The sequence below is a fragment of the Trachypithecus francoisi genome, unplaced genomic scaffold, assembly GCF_009764315.1.
Source record: "Trachypithecus francoisi isolate TF-2019V2 unplaced genomic scaffold, Tfra_2.0 Contig00562, whole genome shotgun sequence".
Taxonomy (NCBI): domain Eukaryota; kingdom Metazoa; phylum Chordata; class Mammalia; order Primates; family Cercopithecidae; genus Trachypithecus; species Trachypithecus francoisi.
This window is the reverse complement of record NW_022680730.1, coordinates 19,253-30,252: the sequence shown is the minus strand read 5'-3', so window position 1 is coordinate 30,252 and position 11,000 is coordinate 19,253. Positions and strand designations below refer to the sequence as shown.

General features: G+C 40.0%; 1 pseudogene; it reads right to left on the bottom strand.

The window, feature by feature from the left end:
* Positions 1–701: 701 nt before the first annotated feature.
* Positions 702–10,517, bottom strand: LOC117085580 (annotated as a pseudogene).
* Positions 10,518–11,000: the final 483 nt, after the last annotated feature.

Sequence of the window (11,000 nt, the reverse complement as noted above, 5' to 3'; positions counted from 1 at the left end):
TATATTAGGATCAACTTCACAAGTTAAAAAACACTGTCAATTGTTTTCATAGTAACTCTTAATGATTCAATAACTTCTTTCAGGCAGATTTCTAATCATTTCTCTTGACTGACAAAATGAACTATTAATAGTGTGTGTATGGAACATGGTGTGTTGGGAAACCAGGTACATTTCGACTTCATCACTAGACTGAAGTATGTCCATAGGCAGACTTCTTGGATCATCCTTCTTGAGTTCTGATTACCTGGGGGAATGAGAAGAATTTTGAAATTAGGTATGCATTAATTTTATAAAATACTTTTCTGTAAGAACCATTATTGGAACACATATGTAATTTAAAAACCTAAGAGATGTGATGACTTACAAAAATGAAATTTAACAAGTACATCAAAATAAAACATCAGGTATGCGTTTAACCCCGGGATACTTCAGACTCACAAAAAAATATTAATGTCAAAACTCACGTACTTGTTGTATGATGAGAGATCCTTTCTTTCTTATTCCTAAAATATGGAGCCATCCCAACCTTTACAAACAAATTGTCTGTTCCCTCTGCATCTTGGCATGAGCACCTTCATCTCAAATGTTTAAACAGACCTCATTCACAGAGACAATTATGCTGACTTTTCTCTTCCGGTTCTAACCTCTAACCATTTATTTTAATAAGTTAGCAATGCAAATAAGCAGAAAAATTTATAGGTTCACCTGAGGACCGTGAACGTTTTTGCTCTGCCTTGTTCTAAATCATCAGCAGTGACTGAGTTAGTTTCAAAATTAAGAGAAAAGCAGCACAGTTTTTCCTCTATCTCCACTCGCCATCTCGTCACAATCCTTCTCATGAAATTAAAATATCTGAAGAGAGAGTTGATAATTTCTGCAGGCAGAAATGCAGCTGCCTCTGTTCTAGAAGAAGAAGAAAAAAAAAGTTACTCATAAAAGAGATTGCTTGCTTACATGGAAGAGTAATTTGAAGATAGCAATGTCGTTTCAGCACCTTTTTATCGAGAAAGAAAGAGGAAGAATAACTACTTCTCTGCTCTGGTGTGTATTTTGTACCTACATGGTGGAATACAGAAACCTCTTTGGACACAATGGAAGGAAATGAAATATGTCCATTGGACACCTTATATCAGAGACAGAAAATTTCAGCTTTTTCCATTTCCTTTGAGTCCAGATGAAGAAGCGAAATGATGAATATAAAAATTTCTCAATAACACCAATGCTACTCACTATGCTGCTTAATAATTTATTATTATTATTATTTGGGGGATGGAGTCTCACTCTGTCACACAGGCTGGAGTGCTGCTGAGCGGTCAGCTCAACGCAACTTCCACCTTCTGGGTTCAAGTGAATCTCGTGCCTCAGCCTCCCAAGTAGCTGCGGCTACAGACACATTCCACCACGCCTGGCTAATTTTTGTATTTTTACCAGATATGGTGTTTCAGCCAGGATGGTCTCAATCTCCTGACCTTGTGATCCACTAGTCTCAGCCTCCCAAAGTGCTGGGATTACAGACATGAGCCACTGCAACTGGTGTGTAATTGTTAAATCCACCATTACAAACAGAATTTTGAGTCTGTTTTCTTCCCACCAACTTGTATTCCTGGGGCAGCCTTTAAACTTGTAGTCCATATGGGCAGATACAGTTTTAGGATGGTGAGATTTACAAGATTGCAAGTTCTGGTTTTAGAATGTGTTTTTGCTGGTATTTTGGTAAGTATGACTGGCCCCAGTGATTGTAGGTTAGAAGACTCAATTATGCAGCTCCAGGAAGTTGTCTCTGAGAAACTGGAAAAACAAGCAAGGGGTGCACATGTATTTTTGTGGCTACTATTATAGTGCTCTTCAGAATTGGAGATTATGGGAAAGGTTGAGACCATGGATGACAACTGGCACGTATTAAAGGAAAAGGGCATAACTCCCCCGTAGGACGGTGAGGTCTTGGTTTGCTGTAGCAGATTTCCTTCTTTTGACTCATGAATTTTAAAGGCAGTCCCAGGTAGGAATTTAGGGTTATAACATGCATAATGCTGACCATTTCCTGGTCACAAACTGAGTAGGTTGTCTAGTTGTAAGTACAAGTTCCTAGGTAGGTCCCTGTACACATTTAATTAGTGTGATATCTCAGGGTTTTGGTTATGGTGTTCCCTGACTGAGTATGTGAGTACAGTGGGGGCACTCTTTAATGGTCTCCTTTTTGGATATGAATAAGGGGAATATTACAGTTAGGAGGAAAAGAAGTGGGTTTAGTTTTCTTTTGTCTGAAGTAGGAACTAAGTAAAGACTAACATATTTATACCCAGGTGGAAAGGAAGACATTTTTACCCGGGGGAGGAGGTGGAGCAAAGTGACAGACTTTGCTCGCACTCTCATCAAACCTGATATGCTATTCAAGACCCAACGGATGCCATCTCCTTATTTCTGAAGTGACAAGTAAACAAACAACCACTCCCGCACCTTAGTTACATAGTATCTTGCACTTACTTCTTCAAAACCTACACATACTTGTTTTGTCCCCTTCTGCTTTTTTCCTGGAAGGCCCATATTTTGATAAATGATCTGTTCCCCCTGCATCTTGGCACAGAAACCTACATCTCAAATGTTTAATTATAATTCATCCTCACAAATAATTATGTTGATGTTTCTCCTCCAATTCTGACCCATAATCTGCTTTATTAAAGATAGTCATGCTAATAGGAAGAAAAATTCATAGGTTTACCAGAGGACCCTGAACCTTTCTGCTCTGCCTTGTTTTAATGCCTTGTTGGAAACAGAGAACCAGGTAGGCTGATAGAAGGAAACAGGAGAATTTATTTAGGTGCAGCAGCTCATGGAATTTAATCCAAAAACGCTGAGTGTTGAATAAAGACTGAGCAGGCTTTTTGTAAGTAAACTTACAGAAGCAGAACCAAAGCAGCTAATTAAACAGTGAAAGGCTATGTAATCTACAGCGTAACTGTTGACTTAGCATTAATTCTTGCCTTGTATAGCTGGGTTTTGCAGCTGTGCTGAAAGAAAAACAGGAACCTAAAATTTTACTAAACACAAGCATTGGTAAACATAGTCATAACAGATCTTCAGAGAAGGAGAGAGTAAAGTAATTTGCTTTACTTTTCAACATTGCTTAACTGGGGTTATTTACAACCCATTATATCGGACTCAACTTTTTAGATGGTGTTATTTTATAACTGTCCTTGGAGTGAGCTAGCTGCACAGAGAAAAGCTTATTTTTCTTTCCTTTTTAACCCCTGTCTTGCCACATTTTCCTCTCTTTTATTTTTTATGCCTTTCACAGGATAAATTTAAGAGAAGGTATTCGTACTACTTTATTCTTTATGGAAAAGCATGTTTTCTTCTTAGGGCAAATGTTGATATTTAGCTAGAGTTAAATGAGTAGCAGTGTGCATGGCTATATGGTTTTTGGACTATGTAGTATGTGTAGAGGGTGAGCATCCTTTCATGAGTGCTTTTTAATATCACGGTTAAGTGGGGAAATAACAGCAAAGTAATGAATAGCATATTTATAGTTAGCATGGTCAGGACTAGAGACTCACACCTGTGGTGGAGGTTGAGCATAGTGACAGAATAACCATAAAATAATTAATATTACAGTGTAAGTTATTAGACTTAAGATTTTTAATTTGATTTACTTGTTTGATGAATGTTTAAGTTGTGGCTGTGTATAGACTAGACAAGAAAATGAGGCATCAGGACTCAAACCATCCAACACAGCTAATCATGCAACAAGACCAACTTGTCATTGCAACAAGGGTCATTGAGACACTGCTCAGATCACTCCAAAAGCTGACCAATCTACACGAGACTTCAGCTTAATAAGAGGGCAACAAGCCCTGCTCTAGTCACATTCCAGAAAAGAACTAGTCTACGCACAATATACGAATACCTTCTCTTAAATTTATCCTAGGGTAAATCTTTCAGAGTAAATATTTTCTTAACAAGGGAACTGGACAATTTGGGAGGTAGAGGAATTTATGTTGGACTTCTTGGCCTTTGATGACACATCTCCTTTACTGACAGAACAATTTTTATTCTGAGACTCCTGTGGCTTTTGTGACAGTTTTATAACTTTTGAATAGTGGCCCTATGGTTCAAGTCACTACTGAGTGTGTATCCCTGGTGGATATCATAAAGTCCATCAGCTGGCCTTCAACTTTTAGGTGACATTGGGCTCATGGAGGTGTAATAAGGAGGAGTCTGGTCTGTTCTAGTTCCCATATCCTTTAGCACCAGCCAGCCTGTTTAGGTTAGTATATGGTTTTTCCCACAGTAAGGTAGACCTTGGAGGGTGACTTAAATAAACAGTAAACAACTTAAGCACAACCACTGGGCTTCCAGTTAAACCTGAAGCTCCGCTCCATAACTGTTTCTAAACAGTGGATGATGCATTTTCTGGACACGGAGATCTCACAGATCAAATCCTCAAAAACCCAGATGTTGAATACTTCATAAATGAAAATAGTTTTGAGCTAGAAAAAATTCCAACAAGCCGGGTATGCAGCGGTGACATTAAACACTATGACAGAAGCTCAATCTCCATCTACTGGAGCATGAACCCAAAAGGCAAAACTAATAGCCCTAACAAGAGCCCTTGTGCTACCAAAAGAGAGCAAAAAGGTCAATATTTATACACACTGTAAATATACTTTTACCACACTACATGTTCATAGAACTATATACAAAAGCAAAATCCCTTAATAGCTGGAGTCAAAGAAATAAAGTACAAAGAAAAATCTCCTAACAGCTTTATAGGCTCTGGAGAAAGTAGCAAGAATGCATTATTGGGGACACCAAAAGGCAGGGACATCAAAAGCCAAAAGAAACAGGACAGCTAACAGGAAGGAAAAGCAAGAAAAAATAATTATGCCACATCAAAAGCAACAACAACAGCAACAGCAGCAGCAGCAGCAGTAGCAGCAGCAGCAACAGCAACAACAACAATAACAACTCTTGTCATTACCTCAAACCCATGGCCAATTTTTTCCATGTGTATAGTTTTTTGGTCATCTATTTAACACCAAAAGAGGGCCATTTTAGTTGACAAAGAGTTTTTCACCTTTGGGATGTTAGTATACTTTTGTAGTTTCCTGTAAATCCTTCCTTAAAGTTTTCTTTAAGATATATCTTGATGGTGTAGGTTTTGATGACTCTCTTTCCATTTCCTCCCGGTTATGATGTAGTATACTCATGCTCACATTTTACTTTGTTTTGGACCGGCTAGATCATCTCCTATTATGGAGGTTTTTAGAAACCACTTAGCTTTGGGGAGTTTCTTAAGCCCACCACAATTTCAGAAGTTGTGGTGTAGCTTCTATTAGCCCTATGTGGATCGCCACTTGTCTTGGTCAGTCCCACACTTGGTCTGAAACACAGTCCTTGCTAAGAGACTTGTGGTTCCTCACTTCATGGCTGATTAGCCTAGTTAGGCCTCTCCTTTCACACACCATCCCACTACCAGTTCCCATGCTATTGATTGGGATGGCAAGCCACATTAACTACCTCCAGTTTCCTTCTGAGCTGACCGAGTGGCCACTCTTACATGCTGTGTTGGTTGGGGTGTAAGTTTCTTCTGAATTGGTAAGCCACTCTCACAACCTGATCCCCTTTCAGTCAGATTACCAGTTACACCCTAGGAGGTGATTAGGCTCCCTTTCAGTCCTATATGGGATGGGTCCTGCCTGGGGTCCCAATACCTTACTGAGGTTTCTGAAGTGAGCTGTTCCTGGAATCATCCTGTAGCCCCTTAGGTACCAGTGCACTGCAGGGTAGGGGCCCTGGGTCACAAAAGGGCTGTTCTCTCCTCCAGGCTGAAGTTCCCCCAATGGTGCTTCAGGGGTCACAGGACACCAGAGAACCAGGGCTTAAGCTCCTAGGGGCAAAGAAGACCACAAACCTGTCATCTCCCCTCCATCTTACTGGCTGGACAATAATGTTGTGGGAAGCAGAGGACCAGAGAGACTGATATGGGGAAACAGGAAGATTTATTGAGCTGCCCTGGCTCAGCAGAGTTATATCCAAAAAGGCTGAGCATTGAGCAAAGACTGAGTGGGGTATTTATAAGCAAAATTACCAAACAGAACTAAAACAGCTAATTATAAAATGACAGGTTACATAATTTAGAGCATTAAGTGTTGACTTAGCATAACTTGTAGCCTGAGTAGCTTGTGGCCTTGCAGCTGCATTGAAAGAAACACAGTAATCTTCAAGTCTTGCTAAATACAAGCATGGGGAAACATAGTCGTAATTAATGGTTCAGAGATGGAGAGACAGTATAGGTCTTCATTTTTCTTTTCTTTTCATTGACGACACCGAAGCTCAAGCCCACAACTATAGAGTCACTTCTGTCTGCTGTGGGACCAGGTATGGGAGAAGACTGCTCATGACTCAAATCGCAGCCTTGGTAACCCACTGGTAGAGTTCCTAAAAACATCCCCTCCTTACTGTTTCAACAATCATGATCTGAGCCAACTTCAACGTTTGAATTTACTCCAATGGTATGGAAGTGAGAACCTTATCCAGGCAGGCCCTGTGGCTCACACCTGTAATCTCAGCAATTTCAGAGGCAGAGCTGAGCAGATTAACTGAGGTCAGAAGTTTGAGACTAGCCTGGCCAACATAGTGAAGCCCCATTTCTACTAAATATACAAAAATTAGCTGAGTGTGGTGGCCCATGACTATAGTCCAGGCTACTTGGGAGGCTGTGGCAGGAGAAACACTTGAACTCGGGAGGCAGAGATTGCAGTGAGTGTAGATCATGCCACTGCATTCCAGGTTGGGTGACAGAGTAAGGCTCTGCCCTCACCAAAAAGCAAAAACCAAAACAAACACTTATCTGTTTGTATTTCATTGCCACAATATTTTTAAATGACTTTCTAATGATGTGCATAATTTTTCCAACTTTAGAAATAACCTTTATTTGCTTGCTTTCACAGATTTTGTATATTGTTTTTTATCTTAATAAACTGCGTCTATTCACAGAACTCTGAAGATGTTTATTAATACCATATTGCATGGTCTATATGTCCAGTTTTGCAAATATGTGTTATCTACTTATTTACTAGAAGCCATCTTTTTTTTTCTCCTTGTAATTTAGGTGATTCTCAAAGATGACACATCATTTTGCAATCTGGTCCTAACTTCCATATTGCCTCATGGTCTGCAGAATTGATCTAAAAAAAAGATTAAAATAACTGAAGGCTGAGAGAGTATGTAACATGACCCAGCTGAAGCTGAGATCAGAACGTTGTACTTACAATAACTTCTCATCTAGAGCGATGGAGAGGCTGTGCCTTGACTCAGTGGGTGATTACTGGGGCGTTCTGTCAGAAGAAGGACTGAGGGAAGCCCATGTGACCTGCCCAGGCCTAAGGTTCAGAAAGAACCAAGGCAAGAATATTACCAATTGCATGAAGATACCAAGAGGTTTCTAAAGAACTCTATTGGTTCAAAAATAAATTATTAACCTACAAAATGATGATGCAAAAGATTCACAAAAACTAATGATTCAAGCACCTACGTTATTGCAGTGCCAATGGTAAAGTGTATGATAGCAAAAGGCAGCAAAGGAAAGGTAACTGTTAGTATCTAAACAAATCTGTGTGTTATGAAAACACTAGAGCTTGCCAGTCTGTCCCACTGACCCTCACAGCATCGCTGTATCATGGGAAGGGGGAGGGAGGGTAGCTACCCAACTCCAGAGCAGCACACAACGCTTTGTCCAGGTGGCTAACCTTTCAGATACATTTCACTTTTAAGGCTTCATTTTGCTTTTGGACAGGGTGTGGGGAAAAGGTGTCTGGTGGAACCGCCCTGTGTAGCCTCAAGGCTGCACTGCCTGTGAGTGCTTCCAAGGTGCCGTTCCTTTATTCTTTGTTTTCACTTGAGGCTGCTCAGAGACAACTCTGTCCTCTGCAAAGATACGTCTTTCTGGAGAACTGGAAGTCATGTTTCTGAAAGCTTTCAGCAAATGCAGACATGGTGAGATCTTTGCCGGTAGTTGGCTTTTGACAGTGATGTTAATGACTCTCTGATGGCAACTTCTGAGAGCCTTTTCCAAGTGTCTGTTTGTTTAAGTTATTTGTCTCTTGCTGAAGCTCTTTGACCCTTGCTGAAGCTCTTTGACCCTTCTTTAGTATTAACCACAAACTCAAGGTCAGAATTGGAAGCACTACCCTCCACACCTCCATTTGCATAATTTGGGATCCTTGGTGTAACCATACTTGCTAGAAGTCTTTTCTGTTTAAAAAATTGTTCAAGAAATCCTGATATATAGCACCATTGCAAGGCACCATATTGCCACTTCTTAATCCACTGACAGGATGATTGATCAGAGACGGCCTTGGGTGGCAGTACACTTTATTCTCTAGCATTGTAGAGTATAACATTTCAGAAGTGAATGGAAAAGGAAGAGAAGAAAATTCAGGTACTGGAGAATTTTTTTTTCTTTTGTAAAATTGAAGAGAGCAATAATAAGGATAAATTTGCACAATAAACAGTTTCTGAAGCCATGGTAGTAATAACCACTAACATGTATTGAGGGCTTATTGTAACAGCTACAATTTCATATGTCTTTTGTAAACTGGTATAATTTCAGAATCCATTATGCACAATTTTCACATGCCAAAAGCTCTGAAAACTGAAAACTTATTCATAACTTCTTTGGTGGCAAAGCCTAGCCAGATTTGAACTCATGGTTAAATAGTTTGACTTGAACTGATGTGAACCCATTTATTATCTTTATTTATCTCAGCATGAATATTCATACTGTTGGCTGGAAAATAATTAATGCATTTCACAACAGCAGGTGCTTCAGAACTCGCATGTTGTGAATTACCTGTGCTGTCAATTCCACAGCATACGGCACGAGTTTCTGGCAAGGAAGTAAGAGTCTGCATTCACAACAACACAATATTCAAGGAACTTTCACAGCTCCCATTTTATAGATGGGGGCCTAATCCTTATACATGAGGGCCTAATGCTTATTGAGCCTGGATCAAACAGTTAGCAGGTCCAATAGTTACTGGAATTTCCTAAGGCAAAGCCAGTTCATGTGTCCCACTCTCCTGCAATGCCTTCCTATGATGCTATGAGAAAAAAGCTTGCCCTCAGCAATGCATGCACGTGCAAAAGTTCTATCTGCATTCAACTGTTTTCATTAACATCAGACTATGGTTTCAGCTGTGAGAAGTTTCACAAACAGAACTGCTAAAAATGAAGAACAGAAAAAGGTAGAAATGAGTAAAGAGATAACAATAAGTCAAGTGCTGGTAGAAGAGAGCAAGGGACTCATGAGGAATGAGTGCCAATGGGAGTGAGGCAGGCGCAGAACTAGAGTGAGAAAACAGGTGAATTGGAAACACATATACACTTTTTTTGAGCTTGAAAGCAACTGAAGAAGAAAGTATCTAAGCTTCAACATCCTTCTTATGAAATAGGAAGGGGCAGAGATGTATCCACAGTGAAGACACAGTAATAAAACCATACCAATCACCATTTATTGAGTGTTTTCTTATGTCCCAGGCACCGCATTGAAACCCATCTCATTTCATCATTTTCATTATGGCTCAATAGACATTATTTTCCCCATTACAAATGAGAAAGCTGAGACCAAAGGAAGTTAAGGTAACATGTCCAAGATCAAATAACTAACTTTGAAACTGAGACCAAAAAGAAGAACAGCTCTCTGATTCCGAAGGCAACGTTCCCTTTGCTAAACCACCCTGCTCCTCCCGTGTATGCATATATCTGTCTGTCAAGGAATCCGTAAAACTACTGAACTGGCATTAACATTGGCATAACAAACAGAAAAGAAAATTCTAAGATAAACCTGGAGACTTCTATATCACCACCCTCCTTTCCCATTTGGGACATGAGGCTCTCCCAAGCCATGAGGCACCTATGAAGCAAGTCACTTTTGATGACGACCCAGACGATATTATCAAAGAAGAAAGGGAGTTTTACTTTTGTTTTGTTTTTTGTTTTTTTGAGACGGAGTCTTGCTCTGTCGCCCAGGCTGGAGTGCAGTGGCCGGATCTCGGCTCACTGCAAGCTCCGCCTCCCAGTTTACCCATTCTCCTGCCTCAGCCTCCCAGTAGCTGGGACTACAGGCGTCCGTCACCTCGCCCGACTAGTTTTTTGCACTTTTTATAGAGACGGGTTTCACCGTGTTAGCCAGGATGGTCTCGATCTCCTGACCTCGTGATCCACCCGTCTCGGCCTCCCAAAGTGCTGGGATTACAGGCTTGAGCCACCGCGCCCGGCCGGAGTTTTACTTTTAACATGACACACATTTCTTTGGTTTTCCTCTAACATAATAATCACTTAATATTCAGTAAATTAGATCATTACATTTTCTCAGTCATCAGAAGATTTACACACAGAAAAATATTCGTGGCATTAAAATGTCCCTAACCTGTCTGAGTCTGCTTCAGTTTCCATTTTAAATCGACCACCTGAAAAGTTATCTTTCTTACAGAAGCTTTGTAATCTAGTATCTGGGCCTTCAGTCATGCATAATGCACAATCTGAAAAGATTCAGAAGAGGAAAGGAAATTATGTTAAACAAACGACAGCTTGCTTCAAAAGGAAAAGTATTCTTATCCTGTTTATACTCTTTCAGTGGAGAAGATTTATGCCAGTAAACAACAGGATCCCTATTTTAAAAATGACAAACAGAACACAAACAAGGTGTGTTTCACAGATTTCACCATCTTTTTCAGTCATATCAGAAAATTCCAGCACATGTGAGCAGAAGACACAGCGAATGTCTGTAATCCTCAGAGTGAGAATCAAGAGATAACAATGGATACAATCAGGCACTCTGAAACTTTTACGTTTCAGTGTGTTTGTTTTCTTCTCCATATTATTACTGTTATGAATAGAAGATCACATTATCACTAGAGAATTTTATCAGATGACAAAGAATACCTTTATTATAGTTGGAGGAGAGACATTTGATGCTAAATTCAATCTGATTTACACAG